Source organism: Hordeum vulgare, chromosome 5H (genome assembly GCF_904849725.1).
Source record: "Hordeum vulgare subsp. vulgare chromosome 5H, MorexV3_pseudomolecules_assembly, whole genome shotgun sequence".
NCBI classification, from domain to species: domain Eukaryota; kingdom Viridiplantae; phylum Streptophyta; class Magnoliopsida; order Poales; family Poaceae; genus Hordeum; species Hordeum vulgare.
The window spans coordinates 524,937,112-524,959,809 of record NC_058522.1 but is presented as its reverse complement, the minus strand read 5'-3'; the positions used below and the strand labels follow the sequence as shown (position 1 = coordinate 524,959,809).

The window sequence follows — 22,698 nt, the reverse complement described above, 5'->3', positions numbered from 1 at the left end:
ATCTGAACACCTTTAGTCCCGGTTCGTGACGAACCGGGACTAAAGGTCTACCCTTTAGTCCCGGTTCAAGACACCAACCGGGACTAAATCCTCCAAACCCTTTAGTCCCGGTTCGAGACACGAACCGGGACTAAAGGTCCAAGACACGAACCGGGACTAAATCCTCCAAACCCTTTAGTCCCGGTTCGACACACGAACCGGGACTAAAGGTCCCATTTGAACCGGCACTAATGCCCGACCGGCGCCTTTGCCGCTCGAACCGGGACAAATACTAACATTAGTCCCGGTTCGTAAAGGAACCTGGACTAATGTGTTTTTCGAGCTGGGACGAAAGCCCTTATTTCTATTAGTGTATGACAAGTATGAACGAAAAAAATAGTTGACGGAACATGTCGACATGCGATCTAGTTTCAAAGAACTCGTCGCGATAAAGTCAAGGGTAAAAACGGATCATCGATTGAATTAACGATTTATAGATTTTTTTTAAAATTACAAAACATCAAAGGAAATCTTGATGACATCATTACATGCTTGTATGCTGTAGAAAAAACAGTTATGATCTTAGAAATATGCATTGTAACATTCGACTGCTAGCTACAGACCTATGTGAGAAAAACAACTCATTACGTATTGTAGGAAAACTACTGCAACTGAAAGGAATCGTGTGGCGTCCGAGCCGCTGCACGAGAGGACGGCGGTGCATGGTACATAATTTAGATTTCCCATTAATTCAATGTGAATACATAATACTCCTGCTTATAATGCACTCCTTTCTCCCAGTATCCTATATTCGTATATATATATTTAATTAACTTCCACCGGCGCCTCTCCAATCTTGGCCTCCTGCTGTTCACTCTGCACCTTCTTCACGACCTTGTGTTCCTCCCCGCCGGCGACCGGCGGCTTCATGGCCTCTACCTGTTCGCTCTACTCCTTCAGGACCTTGTGCTCCTCCTCGCCGGCGACCAGCGGCTTCGAGGCCTCCTCCTCCTCCTCTTGAGCAGCGACGGGCGGCTTCTTCACCTCCTCCTCCTCCTGTGCATCATTCTTCTTGAGGACCTTGCGCTCGAGGTGCTGCCTGAAAGTGCGCGGCTCGAAGCGTGGCGGCTCGTCCACAAGGAGCTCCGGCAGCGGGCGCAGCAGCACGGAGTCGGGCGGCGGCTCGGCGAAGACGACCCAGGAGACGCGCACAGCCTGCCGGTTGACGAGCCCCCGGTGGAGCACGCTGGTGTAGCGCCCGTTGCTGAGGATCTCGAGCGCATCGCCGACGTGGACGACGAGCGTGCCCGGCTCGTCGCGCGCGGTGACCCATGCCCCGTCGCTGTTGACGACCTGCAGGCCCGGCACCCCGTTGGTGAGGATGAAGGAGAGCGCTGAGACGTCGGTGTGCGCCTCCACGCCCACGGCCAGCTCCGGCTGCGGGCACCGCGGGTAGTAGTTGATCTTGAGCTTCAGCAGCAGGTCGTCCTCCACCTCCACCTCGGCGTCGCCGGAGGTGAGGCGGAGCCGGCGCTCGAGGGTGTCGGCCGGGACGCCGAGCCCGAGGGAGAGGATGGCGAGGAGCCGGGACGCGAGCTCGCTCACGCGCTCCCCGAAGGTCTTGGTGACGGGCACGTACTCCGGCGGATGCGCCGGCCAGAGCGCGTGGTCGGCGCGGGCGTCGGGGTGGAGCATGTGGAACAAATAGTCCTCCCACTCCCTCTTCCCGTCCTCGCCGGCGGATCCCGCGAGCCGGCTGCCGTAGCCCTCCAGCCTCCCCGCTGCCGGGTCGTTGGCGTAGGCCTCCTTGTCCTCGATCGGCAAGCGGAAGAACCCCGTGCCGGCGCCACGCAGCGCGTCGATGAGGTCCTCCGGGATGCCGTGGCCGGCCACGTGCATGACGCCCCATTCCTCCGCGGCGGCGCGCACGGCGCCGACGACGGCCAGGCTGGCCGGGGAGGCCGGGTGCGCGGCGTCGAAGGCGGCCACGTCAACAACGGGGATCTGCGGGGAGCCCGCGGCGGACCAGCTGGCGGCCGCCTCATCGTAGGCGTCGCCCAGGCCCTGGCGCTCCTCCTGCGGCCGCACGTACTCGGCTGGGATCGCCGAGAGGCCGCTCATGCTCAGCGCCTCCACCCGCGCCATCTTTTCTTCTTCCTCCTCCGGTGGTATGCTCTGATTTGAGTCACTTTGCTTGGTTGCTGATCGGGGATCGGAATGGATGGAGTTCATGGATGGAATGGGTTTAGGGTTACTTATAGATTGTTTGGTGGTTAGCTCCAACTTTCCATCACGCGCGCGCGCGCGCAGAAGCAGAACAGCAGAGTTCGCTTCCAACCACACGCACGTGCTGCATGCTACCGTCCAAGTTCCAACTCCATTCGTCTTCTTCTTATCTGACCACAAAAAGGAAAAGGAAAAAAAAAACAGACAAACAAACAGTTTGGGCCAGGGATGGTGGGCTGAGATGCGGACACGAGAGGATGAGTTGCAGGTCCAGAACAAAAGTTGAAAACATTTTGACACTTCCTAAAAAAATATAAAAGCACGAATATCTGTCAAATTTGTGAACACATGTTCTTTATAAATGATTTTTTTTAAATGCGAACATTGTTTAAAAACAAATTTGTGAACAATTTTTTTGAATTACCGAACATTTTCTGAAAACAAGTGAACAAATTGGAAATCCGGTTTTCATGGAATTTACGAACAAAATTTGAAAACGGGAGCATTTTCTTTAGAAAGGATCTTTTTTTTAAATGTGAACATTTGTTTAAAAATAAAAATAAATTTAAGAAATAAATAACCAGAAAAAGAAAAAAAGAAATAGAAACAAAATAAAAGAGAAACAAAACACACAACCATTCCGGCTCAGGAATCTTTTAGAAGTTTTCCAAAACCGTAAAAGATGGCTGGGAAGCTCTAAAAGGTTCCCGAAACCGAAAAAGCTGAAAACATTTAGATGGGTCGACACAATCTAAACGATCGATGGGTCACATGTACAATCAGTCCATGGCCCATAGTTTGACGCAGAGAGCGTTAAATAGAATTTACCCCTAGCATGGCCCAGCACATTGCACTGTTGACATGCCCACGACCGGTTGACTAGAAACAGGAATTTTCTAATCGAATATCTTCGGTCTTGCTTGTTTTTAGAAAAGGAGATTAAAAACCTGGCCTCTGCATTAATCGATGCATATATTCATCTTTATTCATAATTCAACATAGAGATAACAAAAACATACATCAAACCATCTTAAGCCATCACTCACACCTACAAAACTCGATAATGTTGGGGAATGTCACATGGAAAACAAAAAAAATCTTATGCTCACCAAGATCAATATATAGAGATCAACAACCACGAGAGGGAGAGTGCATCTACATACCATGTATATCTCTAAGCGAAAGCGTTAAGAAACGCGGTTGATGTAGTCGAACTCTTCGCGATCAAATCATGATCCGTGCCGCGGTCCGATCATGAACGTCACAATCAAGTGCCGGACAGACGGCACCTCCGCGTCCAACACACGTATAGCTCGATGATACCTTCACCTCCTCGATCCAGTGAGCGATGGTGAATTAGAGGTTCGTGGCTGCAATGCTGGTGGAGCAATCTCGGCAAGGCTTCACCAAGCGCTGCCGCGATCACGACGGTGGAGAAGTACTATGAGAGAGAGAGAGGGAAGGGTCGTGGCTGTTTTCAGGTGCGGCTGCCCTCCCTTTCCTCTAGTATATATAGGAGGGAGGGAGAAAGGGTGGCGCCCTAGGGTTTCCCCTAGGGTGGGTTGCGGCCACCTAGGTGGCTTGGCCACCAAGCTAGGTGGGGCGACGACCATCTCAGGGCCAGCCCACCACCCTGGCCGCATGGGCCTTAGGTGGGAGGGGCTGGTGCGCCACTTCCCACAGCCCATGGGGCCCTCCGGGATAGGTGGACCCTCCCAGTGGACCCCCAGAACCCTTTCGGAACCTTCGTTACAAAATCGGTAACCTTCCAGAACTATTTCAGAACTCGGATACCAACTTCACATATATGAATCTTTACCTCCGGACCATTCCGAAGCTCCTCGTCACGTCCGGGATCTCATCCGGGACTCGGAACATCTTTCGGTCACCAACACACTAACTCAACTATATTTATATTGTCACTGAACGTTAAGTGTGCAGACCCAACGGGTTCGAAAACTATGGAGACATGACCGAGACACCTCTACGGTCAATAACGAATAGCGAGACCTGGATGCCCATATTGGTTCCTACATCACTAGTATTTATGGTTTGGGTGTAACCGTGACGTGTGGAAAATATTCACTCATTAATTATAAATTTGGAAGGCGAAAGTGGAAGCGATCGCATTGTTTCAGTGACCACTCGGAAGGGTTTTTATTGGATACACATGACAGAAAGAAAATTGTTTCACCAAAAAACTCGTATGGAACAGATGACGTGGCATCATGTAGGGTGAGCGTTGCTGATGTGGCCGAAGTGCTGAGGTGGATGGGCTGCATGTGAAGATAAATAAGATAGTGGGGATGAATCTCTTAGGTATATAAGATGCTTATAAAAAAGTCCTAGGGTTCATACTTTCACTAGTGCAATCTCTTAACAATGCTAACATAGTAGAAACATATGATCACCCCCAACGTGCAAAAAGAATCACTCCAAAGTTCCTATTAGCGGAGAACATAAGAAGAAGTTGTTGTAGACAGGGAACCACCTCAAAGTTATTCTTTCCGATCAATCTTTTGAACTATTCCTATAAGTGTCACAAACATCCCTAGAGTTCGTACTAGAATAAAAACTATGATACATATCAATCAACCCTAATGTCACCTAGAAACTCTAGTGTCACCTCATCTATCTGTGGGTTAATTAGTCAACATGCATCAAACAATTTCAGATTCATCATATTCAATCCAACACAAAGAATTTGAAAGAGTACCCCGAGATTTCCATCGGAGAAAGTAGGACAAGAACGTATATCAACCCCTATGCATAGATTACCCCAATGTCACCTCGGGAATTCGTAAGTTGATTACCAAAACATATATCAAGTCAATCAATAGAACGCCCCATTGTCATTACGGGTATCCACATGCAAGACATACATCAAGTGATCTCAAATCCAATATTCAATCTAAGAAAACAAAATATCAAATGGAAAGATTCAATTCATCACATCAAGATAGCAAGGGAGAACACCATATGATCAAACTATATTAACAAAGCCCATAATACACCAAGATCATGACATCTCAAGAACACGAGAGAGAGAGAGAGAGAGAGAGAGAGAGAGAGATCAAACAGATATCTACTATTACATACCCTTAGCTACCCCAGGATGAACTACTCCCTCTTCATCATGGTGCTGAACCCGATGATGAAGATGGCCTTCGGTGATGATTGCCCCCTCCGACAAGGTGCCGGAAAGGGCTTTGGATGAGATTTCTTCTACCCAGAGAGTTGCAGCAATGGAGAGGAAGTTCTAAGTTAACTTTCTGGTGTTTCTAGATTTATAGGAATTTTCAGCATTGGAATCACGTTGGCCGAAGACACGTGGACCCCACAAGCTAACACGATGCACCCATCGGAGGTGAGTGCGCCCTATTGGCTTGTGGCCCACAGGTGGCTCCCCTCCGATGGTTTTTCGCTCTGATATTTCTTATTTTCCCTACGAAAAACCATAAAAAAGTTTTGGGCGATTCTGAAAACTTTTATTTTGTGCACAAAAACAACACCATGTAATTTTGTTAGAATAAGCGTTAGTCCGGGTTAGTTCTAAATAAATCATATAAAGTGCATCCAAATCATATAAAAGTATTATAAACATAGGAAAATATGACATGAATACTTCATAAATTATCGGTGCGTTGGAGACGTATCAGCACCCCCAAGTTTAATTCCTACTCGCCCTCGAGTAAGTAAATGATAAAAGAATTAATTTATAAAGTGTGAATGCTAGCATAGTGAATAGTTTTGATCATTGATTATCGATGCGTTGGAGACGTATGAGGAGGAGGGTATGGACTTACCTTCAGATCTCTTGGCAGGGTACTTCTATGTGGACCACTTCATTGGCAGCCAGAAAGGAGTTTCATCATCCTTTTTTCTCTGAGGTAGTGTTTACTGCATGCTGGAATATTTGGACAATTCAAAATGCCAAGATTTTCAACAATGAGCGTCCACGATTCAGTAAATGGAAGTCTGGTTTTACTCATGATATATCCCTTTTAGCTCACATGATTAAGGCTAGATTTAGGGATGATTTACTTAAGTGGATATGTTTTTTACCTCCTTGAGGTTTCTACACCCCCACCCCTCCCCATTTGTATATCCTAACCCCCTCTCATGTACATATAATCTCTTAATGGAATAAAAGAAAAGCTGTGGGGTGTTTCCCTACAGTAGCTTGTCAAAAAATACTCCAAATTCTTGCCAACAAACATGAGAGACCGTTTGTATAGGATGTGATCACAATCAAGGATTTTAGCCTCGACATCCTCGATCGTGCTTAAACTATTGACCTTTAGAGTGCAAGTCTTGCCATTTGTGGTCTTGACAAAGATTTGCATCTGTTGAACAAGCATACAAAAAATGAGCTATTTTTAGACAAAGAGTTCCCGTTAAAGACCCCGAATAAAAATTCCATCATATGGTAGAACCAAGAACCAAAATCCAGTCATCAGCCACAACAAATCAACAGATTTTATGGGGATGACAGTTCCAATTGCATGGGTAAGACATCTAGTTCAGATCATAACTAGGGACTTTTACACTGCACATGGACTAAGAATGAATGACCAGAACAAATATTCAGACTATCTTTGTTTGTCCCGTCATACTTTCATACATATAAAACAATTCGAAAAATCAGTACCATCAGGAAGAATTTGACTTTTCTACCCCGGCCTTAAGTGTAAGGTTTGTCCACTTAACCCCCTAGGTAATTATTTTGGTCCCACTTTGCTCCTCCTAAGGATAAGTACATGATCACTATATCCCTCAAACAAGTATTTCACAGCTCCATGCGTATGAGTACCCACACAGAGGAAGAAATGGGTAATTCAGATAGGTGCAAGAGAATGACAGAGGAACAAGATGATTTGTCAAGATGTTATGTGATTAATAATGTTCAAATTGATGCTACATCACAAAACCAAGCATAGTGGATGAGGTATTCGTACTTAGATGGAGTAAATGGACTACAGGAATACTTTGGTGGGTTAATTAAGTGAGCAAACCCGACATTCGAAGATAATAAAGAAGGACCTTTTCCACCCAAGCATTATCAATATTTTCTAGATGCTATCCACATCATGAATTTGTATGCTACTAGTATCATCAACAATTGTATTATGATTAGAATATCTTGTACTCCCTCTATACCTAAATAATTGTAGTTGAAAAGAACTACAATTATTTAGATACAAAGGGAGCAACATATAAGCATTAACAGCCACGTAATTATGATGTAAAATATCGTCCCATAATCCATTATTGTCTAGCATAAAACGTCAATGATTTATAAAGTTTCTTGGATCAGTCATTGTCTAGAAACAATATAGTGCAAGGAAATGTTAAGTGTTGAATATGTAGAAGAACATTTTGAGGTTATATAATCATACAAGGCATATATCATTGTGCAAAAAAGAAAAACTCAGATAGCAGATACGTAACGTGAAGGCACATATCTACCTAGCTCTAGACAAGAAGGCACTACAAGATTGTTTAGCAGAAGATTAACCAATGAGATTCACTAGAACCTCACGAGATTAACAAAAAAGAATGTATATATGGGACATAGTGTAAAGATGTAGTTGGGATGGGAAATGGTGAGTCAAGGGAGACTCACTGTGCGATGTCCAAAACACTGCCTGCCGGACTTGCATTGCTGAATAGAAGCTATATGCATGCCAATGATATCCCTCCTGTGCTTTTTACTAGTCTCCTATTACAGACCATATTGATTAACACTCCCCACAACAGCATTATGATGGTCATATAGATAATAGATATAGTATCATATATAAAGCAAACCCAATATATACACTTTATTCTTGGTTTGTGTTCCAACACCTCATAGCTGATGCATACATCCAAATGAAGAATTTAGATGCTCATGTCCTTTCAGCACAAAATTAGAGTCGCTCATATAAAAATATGATCATCTGACCATAAATAAAACTAGTCTATTTTATTATGTGTATTAGAAAACTAGCACAAGGTGAGTTGAACATAACAAAACATGAGGCGAAACAACCAAACTGACAGAAGTGAATTTAGAAAAAATAACCTTTTCAATGTTAAAAATTATCAAGCAAATTTACATAGTAAAGAAAACATTGCTCTATTTGGCCAGATCTGACTGATGTTTGTTGTGTATCCCTTGCAACGGCGCCAGAAATAGTTGTGTCGACGGCACCAGGAATCCTTCAGCTGCGGCTATGCCTTAAGGGACTTCCTAGGCAAGTATGCAAAGGATTTCCCCCGTGGCCTTGGAACCTTGCGTTGGTGTTCCCTCGAAGCGGAAAGGGTGATGTAGTACAGCGACGATAAGTATTTCCCTCAGTTTGAGAACCAAGGTATTGTTGGAAATATGCCCTAGAGGCAATAATAAAATGGTTATTATCATATTTCCTTGTTCATGATAATCGTCTATCGTTCATGCTATAATTGTATTAACAGGAAACACTAATACATGTGTGAATGAATAGATCACAATGTGTCCCTAGCAAGCCTCTAGTTGGCTAGCTCGTTAGTCAATAGATGATCATGGTTTCCTGATCATGGACATTGGATGTCATTGATAACGGGATCACATCATTGGGAGAATGATGTGGTGGACAAGACCCAATCCTAAGCCTAGCACTAGATCGTATTGTTCGTATGCTAATGCTTTTCTAATGTCAAGTATCTTTTTCTTCGACCATGAGATTGTGCAACTCCCGGATACCGTAGGAGTGCTTTGGGTGTATCAAACGTCACAACGTAACTGGGTGACTATAAAGGTGCACTACGGGTACATCTGAAAGTGTCTGTTGGGTTGGCACGAATCGAGATCGGGATTTGTCACTCCGTGTGACGGAGAGGTATCTCTGGGCCCACTCGGTAGAACATCATCATGAGCTCAATGTGACTAAGGAGTTAGTCACACGATGACGTGCTACGGAACGAGTAAAGAGACTTACCGGTAACGAGATTGAACAAGGTATAGGTATACCGACGATCGAATCTCGGGCAAGTTCTATACCGACAGACAAAGGGAATCGTATACAGGATTGATTGAATCCTTGACATCGTGGTTCATCCGATGAGATCATCGTGGAGCTAGTGGGAGCCACCATGGGTATCCAGACCCCGCTGATGGTTATTGGCCAGAGAGGTGTCTCGGTCATGTCTGCCTGTCTCCCGAACCCGTAGGGTCTACACACTTAAGGTTCGATGACGCTAGGGTTATAGGGAATTGTTATACGAGATTACCGAAAGTTGTTCGGAGTCCCGGATGAGATCTCGGACGTCACGAGGATCTCCGGAATGGTCCGGAGGTAAAGATTGATATATAGGACGGATGGTTTCGGACACCGGAAGTGTTTCGGGCATCACCAGTAACATACCGGGACCACCGGGACCACCGAGGTGGTCCCGGGGGGCCACCGAAAGGGGGTGACGACCCCGGGAGGCTAGATGGGCTAAGTGGGGAAGGGAACCAGCCCCTAAGTGGGCTGGTGCGCCCCCACCCAGCCCATGTGCATCAGAAAAGGGGGGAGAGGGGGGAACCCTAACTTAGGTGGGCCTTAGGCCCACCAGAGGGGTGCGCCACCCCCTCCTCCCCATCTGGCCGCCACTTTCCCCATCTGGGAGGGCTGCCGCACCCCCTAGGGTGGGAACCCTAGGGGTGGCACCCCCTCTCCCCTTCCCCTATATATAGTGGGCACTTTTGGCCTTTGGAGGACACGGTTTTCCCTCTCCCTCGGCGCAGCCCTGCACTTCTTCCTCCTCCTCTCTGCCGGCGCTTGGCGAAGCCCTGCCGGGAGACCTCGTCTCTCCACCAACACCACGCCGTCGTGTTGCTGGTATTCTTCCCCAACCTCTCCCTCCTCCTTGCTGGATCAAGGTGCGGGAGACGTCACCGGGCTGCACGTGTGTTGAACGCAGAGGTTCCGTTGTTCGGCACTAGATCGGAATCGCTGCGAGTACGACTCCATCAACCGCGTTCTAGCAACGCTTCCGCTTAGCGATCTTCAAAGGTATGAAGATGCTCTTACCCCTCTCTCGTTGCTGGTCTCTCCATAGTAAGATCTGAACATGCGTAGGAAAATTTTGAATTTATGCTACGTTACCTAACAGTGGCATCCGAGCCAGGTTTTCTATGCGTAGATTCCATGCACGAGTAGAACACAAAAGTTGTGGGCGATGGTTTGTCAATTTGCTTGCCGTTACTAGTCTTATTCTTTTCCGGCGGTATTGTGGGATGAAGCGGCCCGGACCGACCTTACACGTACGCTTACATGAGACTGGTTCCACCGACAAACATGCACATCGTGCATAAAGGTGGCTAGCGGGTGTCTGTCTCTCCTACTCTAGTCGGATTGGATTTGATGAAAAGGGTCCTTATGAAGGGTAAATAGCTTTGGCATATCATTGTTGTGGCTGTCACGTAGGTAAGAAGGCGTTCTTGCTAGAAACCCAAATCAGCCACGTAAAACTTGCAACAACAATTAGAGGACGTCTAACCTGTTTTTGCAGGGTTTGACATGTGATGTGATATGGCCAAAGTTGTGATGTTGCATGTATGATGTATGAGATGATCATGTTATTGTAATAGGTTTCACGACTTGCATGTCGATGAGTATGACAACCGGCAGGAGCCATAGGAGTTGTCTTAATTTATTGTATGAGATGCAACGCCATGTGCTTACTACTTTTACTTCATTGCTAACGGTTAGCTGTAGTAGTAGTGATAGTAGTAGTTGGCGTGACGACTTCACGGAGACACGATGATGGAGATCATGATGATGGAGATCATGGTGTCACGCCGGTGACGATGATGATCATGCAATGCCTGAAGATGGAGATCGAAAGAGCAAAGATGATAATGGCCATATCATGTCACTATATGATTGCATTGTGATGTTTATCATGTTTTACATCTTATTGCTTAGAACGACGGTAGCATAATAAGATGATCCCTCTTAAAATTTCGAGAACGTATTCCCCTAAGTGTGCACCGTTGCGAAGGTTCGTTGTCTCGAAGCACCACGTGATGATCGGGTGTGATACATTCTAACGTTCGCATACAACGGGTGTAAGCCAGATTTACACACGCGAAACACTTAGGTTGACTCGACGAGCTTAGCATGTACAGACATGACCTCGAATACAAGAGACCGAAAGGTCGAACATGAGTCGTATGGTTGAATACGATCAGCATGAAGTTGCTCACCATGGTGACTAGTCCGTCTCACGTGATGATCGAACACGGGTTAGTCAACATGGATCATGTATCACTTAGATGACTAGAGGGATGTCGATTTAAGTGGGAGTTCATACTTAATTTGATTAAATGAACTTAATTGTCATGAACTTAGTCTAAAAGTTGTCTTTATAAATATTGTAGATGTCCAACGTCAACCTCAACTTCAACGCATTCCTAGAGAAAAACAAGCTGAAAGATGATGGTAGCAACTATGCGGACTGGGTTCGCAACCTGAAGCTCATCCTTGAAGCAGCTAAAAAGGCTTATGTCCTTAATGCGCCGCTAGGTGACCCTCCCGCTCCCGCAGCAGCGCAGGACGTTCTAAACGTCTGGCAAGCGCGGAGTGATGACTACTCTCTGGTCAGGTGTGGCATGTTATACAGTTTAGAAACGGGGCTCCAAAGACGTTTTGAGCAACACGGGGCAGATGAGATGTTCCAAGAGCTGAAGCTAGTTTTTCAAGCTCATGCCCGTGTCGAGAGATATGAAGTCTCCGACAAGTTCTTCAGCTGTAAGATGGAGGAGAACAGTTCTGTCAGTGAGCACATACTCAAAATGTCTGGGTTACACGGTCGTCTGACTTCACTTGGAGTCGGACTTCCGGATGATGCTATCATTGACAGAATCCTCCAGTCTCTCCCACCAAGCTACAAAGGCTTTGTGCTTAACTACAACATGCAAGGGATGGAGAAAACCATTCCCGAGTTGTACTCGATGCTCAAGTCTGCAGAAGTAGAAATCAAGAAGGAGCATCAAGTGTTGATGGTCAACAAGACCACTAGTTTCAAGAAAGGCAGGGGTAAGAAGAACTTCAAGAAAGACGGCAAAGCTGTTGCCGTGCCCGGTAAGCCAGATGCCGGGAAGAAGAAAAAGAACAGACCCAAGCCTGAGACTGAGTGCTTCTACTGCAAGGGAAAAGGTCACTGGAAGCGGAACTGCCCCAAATACTTAGCGGACAAGAAGGCTGGCAACGTTAAAGGTATATGTGATATACATGTTATTGATGTGTACCTTACCAGCGCTCGTAGTAGCTCCTGGGTATTTGATACCGGTGCTGTTGCTCATATTTGCAACTCAAAGCAGGAACTGCGGAATAAGCGGAGACTGGCCAAGGACGAGGTGACGATGCGCGTCGGGAATGGTTCAAAGGTCGATGTGATCGCCGTCGGCACGCTACCTCTACATCTACCGTCGGGATTAGTTTTAAACCTTAATAATTGTTATTTAGTACCAGCTTTAAGCATGAACATTGTATCAGGGTCTTGCTTAATGCGAGACGGCTACTCATTTAAGTCAGAGAATAATGGTTGTTCTATTTATATGAGTGATATGTTTTATGGTCATGCTCCGCTGGTGAATGGTTTATTCTTGATGAATCTCGATCGTGATGTTACACATATTCATAGTGTGAGTACCAAAAGATCCAAAGTTGATAACGATAGTCCCACCTACTTGTGGCACTGCCGCCTTGGTCATATCGGCGTTAAGCACATGAAGAAGCTCCATACTGATGGACTGCTAGAGTCTCTTGACTTTGAATCATTTGACACATGCGAACCGTGCCTTATGGGCAAGATGACTAAGACTCCATTCTCAGGAATAATGGAGAGAGCAACCGACTTATTGGAAATAATACATACTGATGTGTGTGGTCCAATGAACGCTGAAGCTCGCGGTGGTTATCGTTATGTTCTCACTCTCACCGATGATTTGAGTAGGTATGGGTATATCTACTTGATGAAGCACAAATCTGAGACGTTTGAAAAGTTCAAGGAATTTCAGAGTGAGGTTGAGAATCAACGTGACAGAAAGATTAAATGTCTACGATCTGATCGTGGAGGAGAATATTTGAGTCACGAGTTTGGCACACACCTAAGGAAGTGTGGAATCGTTTCACAACTGATGCCGCCTGGCACACTGCAGCGCAACGGAGTGTCTGAACGTCGTAATCGCACTTTATTAGATATGGTACGATCTATGATGTCTCTTACCGACTTACCGCTATCATTTTGGGGATATGCATTAGAAACTGCAGCATTCACTTTAAATAGGGCACCGTCTAAATCCGTTGAGACGACACCGTATGAACTGTGGTTTGGCAAGAAACCTAAGTTGTCGTTTCTTAAAGTTTGGGGCTGTGATGCTTATGTGAAGAAACTTCAACCAGAAAAGCTCGAACCCAAAGCGGAGAAATGCGTATTCATAGGATACCCTAAGGAAACTATTGGGTATACCTTCTATCTTAGATCCGAAGGTAAAACCTTTGTTGCCAAGAACGGATCCTTTCTAGAGAAAGAGTTTCTCTCGAAAGAAGTAAGTGGGAGGAAGGTAGAACTTGATGAGGTAATTACACCCCCTCTCGAACAGGAAAGTAGCGCAGCGCAAGAAGTTGTTCCTGTGGTGCCTACACCGACTGAAGAGGAAGTTAATGATGATGATCATGAAGCTTCGGATCAAGTTACTACTGAACCGCGAAGGTCCACAAGGGTACGCTCCGCACCAGAATGGTACGGCAACCCTGTGATGGAAATCATGTTGTTAGACAACGGTGAACCTTCGAACTATGAAGAAGCGATGGCGGGCCCGGATTCCAACAAATGGCTTGAGGCCATGAAATCCGAGATAGGATCCATGTATGAGAACAAAGTATGGACTTTGGTGGACTTGCCCGATGACCGGCGAGCCATAGAAAATAAATGGATCTTCAAGAAGAAGACTGATGCGAACGGTAATGTAACCGTTTACAAAGCTCGACTTGTCGCAAAGGGTTTTTGACAAATTCAAGGAGTTGACTACGATGAGACTTTCTCACCCGTAGCGAAGCTGAAATCAGTCCGAATCATGTTAGCAATTGCCGCCTTTTATGATTATGAAATTTGGCAAATGGACGTCAAAACAGCGTTCCTTAACGGGAACCTTAAGGAAGAGTTGTATATGATGCAACCAGAAGGTTTTGTCGACCCTAAGGGTGCTAACAAAGTGTGCAAGCTCCAGCGCTCCATGTATGGGCTGGTGCAAGCATCTCGGAGTTGGAACATTCGCTTTAATGAGGTGATTAAAGCGTTTGGGTTCATACAGGTTTACGGAGAAGCCTGTCTATACAAGAAAGTGAGTGGGAGCTCTGTAGCTTTCCTCGTACTATATGTGGATGACATATTATTGATGGGGAATGATATAGAGATGTTGGAGAGCATAAAGGCCTATTTGAACAAGAGTTTTTCAATGAAGGACCTTGGAGAAGCTGCATACATATTAGGCATCAAGATCTATAGAGATAGATCGAGACGCCTCATAGGTCTTTCACAGAGTACATACCTTGACAAGATATTGAAGAAGTTCAATATGGAAAACTCAAAGAAAGGGTTCTTGCCAGTTTTGCAAGGTATGAGATTGAGTAAGACTCAGTCGCCGACCACGGCAGCAGATAGAGAGAAGATGAGTTCTGTCCCCTACGCTTCAGCCGTGGGCTCTCTAATGTATGCCATGCTGTGTACCAGACCTGATATAAACCTTGCGATAAGCTTGGTAGGGAGGTACCAAAGTAATCCCGGTGCGGAACACTGGACAGCGGTCAAGAATATCCTTAAGTACCTGAAAAGGACTAAGGAAATGTTTCTCGTTTATGGAGGTGACGAAGAGCTCGTCGTAAAGGGTTACGTCGATGCTAGCTTCGACACAGATCCGGATGACTCTAAGTCACAAACCGGATACGTATATGTGTTGAATGGTGGGGCAGTGAGCTGGTGCAGCAGCAAGCAAGAAGTCGTGGCAGCATCTACATGTGAAGCGGAGTACATAGCTGCTTCAGAAGCGGCTCATGAAGGAATTTGGATGAAGGAGCTCATCACCGACCTTGGAGTGGTTCCAAGCGCGTCGGGTCCTATGACACTCTTCTGTGATAACACTGGAGCCATTGCCATAGCCAAAGAGCCCAGGTTTCACCGGAAGACGAAGCACATCAAGCGCCGCTACAACTCCATCCAGGACCATGTCCAGAGTGGAGTGATATATATTTGTAAAGTACACACGGATCTGAATATTGCAGACCCGTTGACTAAACCTCTTCCACGAGCAAAACATGATCAACACCATGATGCTATGGGTGTTCGATACATCACAATGTAACTAGATTATTGACTCTAGTGCAAGTGGGAGACTGTTGGAAATATGCCCTAGAGGCAATAATAAAATGGTTATTATCATATTTCCTTGTTCATGATAATCGTCTATCGTTCATGCTATAATTGTATTAACAGGAAACACTAATACATGTGTGAATGAATAGATCACAATGTGTCCCTAGCAAGCCTCTAGTTGGCTAGCTCGTTAGTCAATAGATGATCATGGTTTCCTGATAATGGACATTGGATGTCATTGATAACGGGATCACATCATTGGGAGAATGATGTGGTGGACAAGACCCAATCCTAAGCCTAGCACTAGATCGTATTGTTCGTATGCTAATGCTTTTCTAATGTCAAGTATCTTTTTCTTCGACCGTGAGATTGTGCAACTCCCGGATACCGTAGGAGTGCTTTGGGTGTATCAAACGTCACAACGTAACTGGGTGACTATAAAGGTGCACTACGGGTACATCCGAAAGTGTCTGTTGGGTTGGCACGAATCGAGATCGGGATTTGTCACTCCGTGTGACGGAGAGGTATCTCTGGGCCCACTCGGTAGAACATCATCATGAGCTCAATGTGACTAAGGAGTTAGTCACACGATGACGTGCTACGGAACGAGTAAAGAGACTTACCGGTAACGAGATTGAACAAGGTATAGGTATACCGACGATCGAATCTCGGGCAAGTTCTATACCGACAGACAAAGGGAATCATATACAGGATTGATTGAATCCTTGACATCGTGGTTCATCCGATGATATCATCGTGGAGCTAGTGGGAGCCACCATGGATATCCAGACCCCGCTGATGGTTATTGGCCAGAGAGGTGTCTCGGTCATGTCTGCCTGTCTCCCGAACCCGTAGGGTCTACACACTTAAGGTTCGATGACGCTAGGGTTATAGGGAATTGTTATATGAGATTACCGAAAGTTGTTCGGAGTCCCGGATGAGATCCCGGACGTCACGAGGATCTCCGGAATGGTCCGGAGGTAAAGATTGATATATAGGACGGATGGTTTCGGACACCGGAAGTGTTTCGGGCATCACCGGTAACATACCGGGACCACCGGGACCACCGGAGGTGGTCCCGGGGGGCCACCGAAAGGGGGTGACGACCCCGGGAGGCTAGATGGGCTAAGTGGGGAAGGGAACCAGCCGCTAAGTGGGCTGGTGCGCCCCCCACCCAGCCCATGTGCATCAGAAAAGGGGGGAGAGGGGGGAACCCTAACTTAGGTGGGCCTTAGGCCCACCAGAGGGGTGCGCCACCCCCTCCTCCCCATCTGGCCGCCACTTTCCCCATCTGGGAGGGCTGCCGCACCCCCTAGGGTAGGAACCCTAGGGGTGGCACCCCCTCTCCCCTTCCCCTATATATAGTGGGCACTTTTGGCCTTTGGAGGACACGGTTTTCCCTCTCCCTCGGCGCAGCCCTGCACTTCTTCCTCCTCCTCTCTGCCAGCGCTTGGCGAAGCCCTGCCGGGAGACCTCGTCTCTCCACCAACACCACGCCGTCGTGTTGCTGGTCTTCTTCCCCAACCTCTCCCTCCTCCTTGCTGGATCAAGGTGCGGGAGACGTCACCGGGCTGCACGTGTGTTGAACGCGGAGGTGCCGTTGTTCGGCACTAGATCGGAATCGCTGCGAGTACGACTCCATCAACCGCGTTCTAGCAACGCTTCCGCTTAGCGATCTTCAAAGGTATGAAGATGCTCTTACCCCTCTCTCGTTGCTGGTCTCTCCATAGGAAGATCTGAACATGCGTAGGAAAATTTTGAATTTATGCTACGTTACCCAACAGGTATCAATCCGGCGGAAGAGTATCTCAAGATCGTGCACAAACACAAAAGCTTGCACCCAATGCTATGAAGGGGTTGTCAACCCCTTATAGATTGTTTTCCAAGTGAGAACTGAAAGCAACAAAGTAACAAAGCAAAGTAAAAGCGGAGGTGTAAACAATGGATGTGAATAGACCCGGGGGCCGTAGTGTTTACTAGTGGTTTCTCTCATGAATGAAAATCGAAGGTGGGTGAACAAATTACTGTCGAGCAATTGATAGAACCGCGCAAAGTCGTGATGATATCTATGCAATGATTATATATAGGCATCACGTACGAAACAAGTAGACCGATACTTTCTGCATCTACTACTATTACTCCACACGTCGACCGCTATCCAGCATGCATCTAGTGTATTAAGTCCATAAGAACAGAGTAACGCCTTAAGCAAGATGACATGATGTAGAGGGATAATCTCAAACCAATGATAAAAACCCCATCTTTTTACCCTTGATGACAACTACTTGATGTGTGCCTTGCTGCCCCTACTGTCACTGGGAAAGGTCACCACATGGTAGAACCCAAAACCAAGCACTTCTCCCATTGCAAGAATCATAGATCTAGTTGGTCAAACAAAACCCAAGACTCGGAGAGACTTACAAGGATATCAAATCATGCATATAAGAAATCGGCAAAGACTCAAATATATATCATAGATAATCTGATCACAAATCCACAATTCATCGGATCTCGACAAACACACCGCCAAAGAAGATTACATAGGATAGATCTCCATGAAGATCATGGAGAACTTTGTATTGAAGATCCAAGAGAGAGAAGAAGCCATCTAGCTACTAACTACCAACCCGTAGGTCTGAAGTGAACTACTCACGAGTCATTGGAGGGGCGATGATGATGATGATGAAGCCCTCCAACTCCAAAGTCCCCTCCGACAGGGCTCCGGGAAGGGTCTCCAGATGAGATCTCGCGGAAACGGAATCTTGCGACGGCGAAAAAGTATTTTCGAGGCTCCCCTGATTTTTTGCGAAATATTTGGGAATTTATAGGCCAAAGACCTAGGTCAGGGGGCGGCCAGGGAGGCCACAAGCTTGCCCACCGCCGCCTCCCCTAGTGGCGTGGTTGGAGCTTGTGGGCTCCCTGGAGCCCACCTGGCTTGGCCCAAAGGCCCCCTGGTCTTCTTCCGTTCGGGGAAAAAATCATTTCGGGGTTTTTATTCCGTTTGGACTCCGTTCCAAAATCAGATCTAAAAAGAGTCAAAAACACGGAAAAAACAGGAACTGACACTTGGCACTGAATCAATAAGTTAGTCCCAAAAAAGATATAAAAGGTACACAAAACAACCAAAGAAGACAAGATAACAGCGTGAAACCATCAAAAATTATAGATACGTTTGAGACGTATCAAACATCCCCAAGCTTAACTCCTGCTCGTCCTCGAGTAGGGAAGTGATAAGAATGAATTTTTGATGCTTTCATGCTACATAGCATAGGTGTCCTTTGTAATTCCTCTTATGTGACGTGAATGTTCAGATCCATTAGATTCAAAACAATAGTTTTCTATTTCCGTGGAAACAATAATAATTCAAGCAAACTAGCAAAGTAATCATGAACTTTCAAAATAACAAGGCCAAAAGAAAGTTATCCCTACAAAAGCATATAGTCTGGATATGCTCTATCATCATTGCACAATGAATTTAAATCATGCACAACCCCGGTATTGGCCAAGTAATTGTTTCACACCTTTAGTTCCTCAAACCTTTTCAACTCTCACGCAATACATGAGCGTGAGCCATGGCTATAACACTATAGATGGTGTGTAATGTAGTGGAGGTTGCAAGAGAAAAAAAGGAGAAGATAGTCGCATTAACTAGGCATATCAATGAGCTGCGGAGATGCTCATCAATAGATATCAATGTGAATGAGTAGGGATTGCCATACAAATGACGCACTAGAGCTACGAGTATGTGAAAGCTCTTAAAGAAAACTAGTGGGTGTGCATCCAACTTGCTTGCTCACGAAGACCTAAGGCAATTTTGAGGAAGCCTATCATTGGAATATACAAGCCAAGTTATATAATGAAAATTTCCCACTAGCTATATGGTGGTGACAAAATGGGAGACTCTCAATCATGAAGATCATGGTGCTTAATATGCACAAGTGTGGAAAAAGTGGTAGCATTGTCCCTTCTCTCTTTTTCTCTCATTTTTTTTATTTGGTGGGCTCTTTGGCCTCTTTTTTTGTGGGCTTCTTTTGCCTCTTTTATTTCCTCACATGGGACAATGCTCCATTAATTATGATCATCACACTTTCAACTCAAAACTTAGAGTAACGATGACTCTATATGGAATGCCTTCGGTAGTGTACCGTGGCAATGATCTAGCATGGCATAGACATCAATGGAAACATCGTGCTAGCTATCTTACGATCGTGCAAAGGCAAAGTAGACGTGGTGGCACATGTCATGGTGGTCGTTGCATGGCAATATATCTCGGAATGACTTTGAAAAAGCCATAGTAGGTAGGTATGGTGGCTGTTTTGAGGGAGGCTAATGGTGGGTTTGTGCACCCGCGAAAGTTGCACGACACTAAGAAGATAGTGATGGTGGAAGGTGAAAGTGCATCTAAATCATGGACTCAAAATTAGTCATGAAGAACTCATATACTTGTTGCAAAAGTTTTATTAGTAATCGAAACAAAGCATTCAACGCATACTCCTAGGGGAAGAGTTGGTAGGTATAAACCATCGCGCGATCCTGACATAAGATATAAGTGAAGCACATGTGAGCTGAATTGTCTACCAAAAGATATAAGTGAAGCACGACAAAATCACGGTGTGTGCATGTCTCTCTCTCTAGGTGTGCAGCAAGCATGATTGTGACACAACAAAAATAAAAGACTCCTACGATACAAGACGCTCCAAGCAAAAACACATAACATGTGGTGAATAAAAATATAGCCCCAAGTAACGTTACAGATGGATTGAAGACGAGAGAGGGGATGCCTTCCCGGGGCATCCCCAAGCTTAGGCTTTTACGACATCCTTGAATCTCTTGGGGTGCCTTGGGCAGCCCCAAGCTTGAGCTCTTGCCACTCTTTATCTCTTTGTCCATAAGAACTTCACCCAAAACTTGAAAACTTCACAACACGAAACTTAAACAGAAACTCGTGATAACATTAGTACAAGAAAGCAAACCACCACTTCCTTAGGTACTGTAGCAAACTTAAATTCTACTTGTGCTGATGTTGGGTTACTGTACTTTCAATATTCCATGGCTAATACCCCCCGATACTATCCATAGTTTCATCAAAATAAGCAACCAACACAACAAAAACAGAATCTGTTAACAGCAGACCAGTCTGTAGCAATCTGTATAATTTGTATACCTCTGGTACTTCAAAAATTCTGAAACATTACGAAAGCCTCAAGAATTTGCGTAGCAATCAGAAGAAAGAAGAATCAACTCAAAATATCTTACAAAAAAAATGAAAATTCTTTTCGTGAGCATAAAGTTTCTGTCTTTTCCAGCATGACCAAACGATCATCCCCAAGACTAATCATAACGGTTTTGCTTGGCACAAACTCAAAAAGAAACACAAAAAACACAATCATAACAGAATTATGAAAGTGTGGAAAACACAAAACAGAAAGAAAAAGGATAGATTCGTTGGGTTGCCTCCCAACAAGCGCTTTTGTTTAACGCCCTTAGCTAGGCGAAAGTGATGGAATCACGTATAGTCATCTTTGGTGCTCAAACCATAGGTAGCCCTCATCATAGATTCATAAGGCAATCTTATTTTCTTTCTAGGAAAGTGCTCCATGCCCTTATTTAAAGAAAACTGAAATCTAATATTCCCTTCCTTCATATCGATGATAGCACCAATAGTCCTTAGGAAAGGTCTACCACAAATAATGGGACATGAAGGATTGCAATCTATGTCAAGTACAATGAAATCCACGGGTACATAGTTCTTATTTGCAACAATAAGAACATCATCGATCCTCCCCATGGGTTTCTTGACAGTAGAATCCGCAAGGTGCAAATTAAGAGAACACTCTTCAATCTCATGAAAACCAAGAATATCACATAAAGACTTTGGAATCGCGGAAACACTAGCACCCAAATCACACAAAGCATTGCAGTCATAGTTTTTGATCTTGATTTTGATAGTAGGTTCCCACTCATCATGAAGTTTTCTAGGTATAGAGACTTCTAGTTCGAGCTTCTCTTCAAGAGATTTCATCGTAGCATCTACGATATGCGCGGCAAAGGCTTTGCTTTGGCTATAAGCATGTGGAGAGTTTGCAATGGATTGCATCAAAGAAATGAATTCAAACAAGGAGCAATTATCATAATTGAATTCATTGAAATCCAAAGTGGGAGTTTCATTACTACCCAAAATTTTGACTTCTTCTACTCCACTCTCCACACCTTTATCATCAAGATAAGTGGACTCCGAATCGTTGGGGCGTTTTTCAACGAAAGTGGATTCATATCCAGCCCCTCCATAAGTAGGTTTGACACGCGAAAACAAAGATTCAAGAGGAGACACACCAAGCACTTTAAGATCTTCGTGATTTGCATCACTAGAACGCACCCTTTTAAACCATTCATGTCTAGCGCGAATTTGGGCGGTTCTTTCTTTGCTCTCATTTATGGAGATACGCATAGCTTTCAAAGTTTCATCCAAGTTGACCTTGGGAGGAGCGCATCTAACTTTCAAAGCATCAATATCACAAGACATCCTATCAATGCTCTTAGCCAAATCGTCTATTTTCAGTAGTTTTTCCTCTATGGACGCATTGAAAATCTTTTGGGAGTTGATGAACTCTTTGATATTACTCTCTAGATCAGAGGGTAATTTGTTTTTATTTCCATAAATGTTGCCGTAGGAATTGCCATAATTGTTAGAGGAGTTACTAGGAAAAGGCCTAGGAACATAGTTTCCTCTAAAAGCATTGTTGTTGCCAAAATTGTTCCTACCAACAAAATTCACGTCCAAACTAGCGTTGCTACTCTCAATCAAAGAAGATAGTGGCATGTCATTAGGATCTACGGTAGCGTTTCTACTTGCAACCAAATTCATCAACTCGTCCATCTTAGCACTAAGCGAGTTAATCTCTTCTATAGCGTGCACCTTTTTGCTAGCAGGCGACCTTTCAGTGTGCCACTGAGAGTAGTTGGTCATGATATTGTCTAGGAGTTTTGTAGCGTCTCCTAACGTGATTTCCATGAACGTTTCACCTGAGGCGGAGTCCAAGATATTGCGAGAAACGAAATTCAAGCCAGCGTAAAAGATTTGTATAATCATCCACAAACTCAAGCCAT

The 22,698-nt window shown here is 45.2% G+C and overlaps 2 pseudogenes; both read right to left on the bottom strand.

Annotated features, from left to right (window-relative positions):
* Positions 1–758: 758 nt before the first annotated feature.
* On the bottom strand, positions 759–2,124 carry LOC123399273 (annotated as a pseudogene).
* A 5,556-nt stretch (positions 2,125–7,680) lies between these two features.
* LOC123397141 overlaps positions 7,681–22,698 on the bottom strand; it is a 72,551-nt pseudogene continuing 57,533 nt past the window's right edge.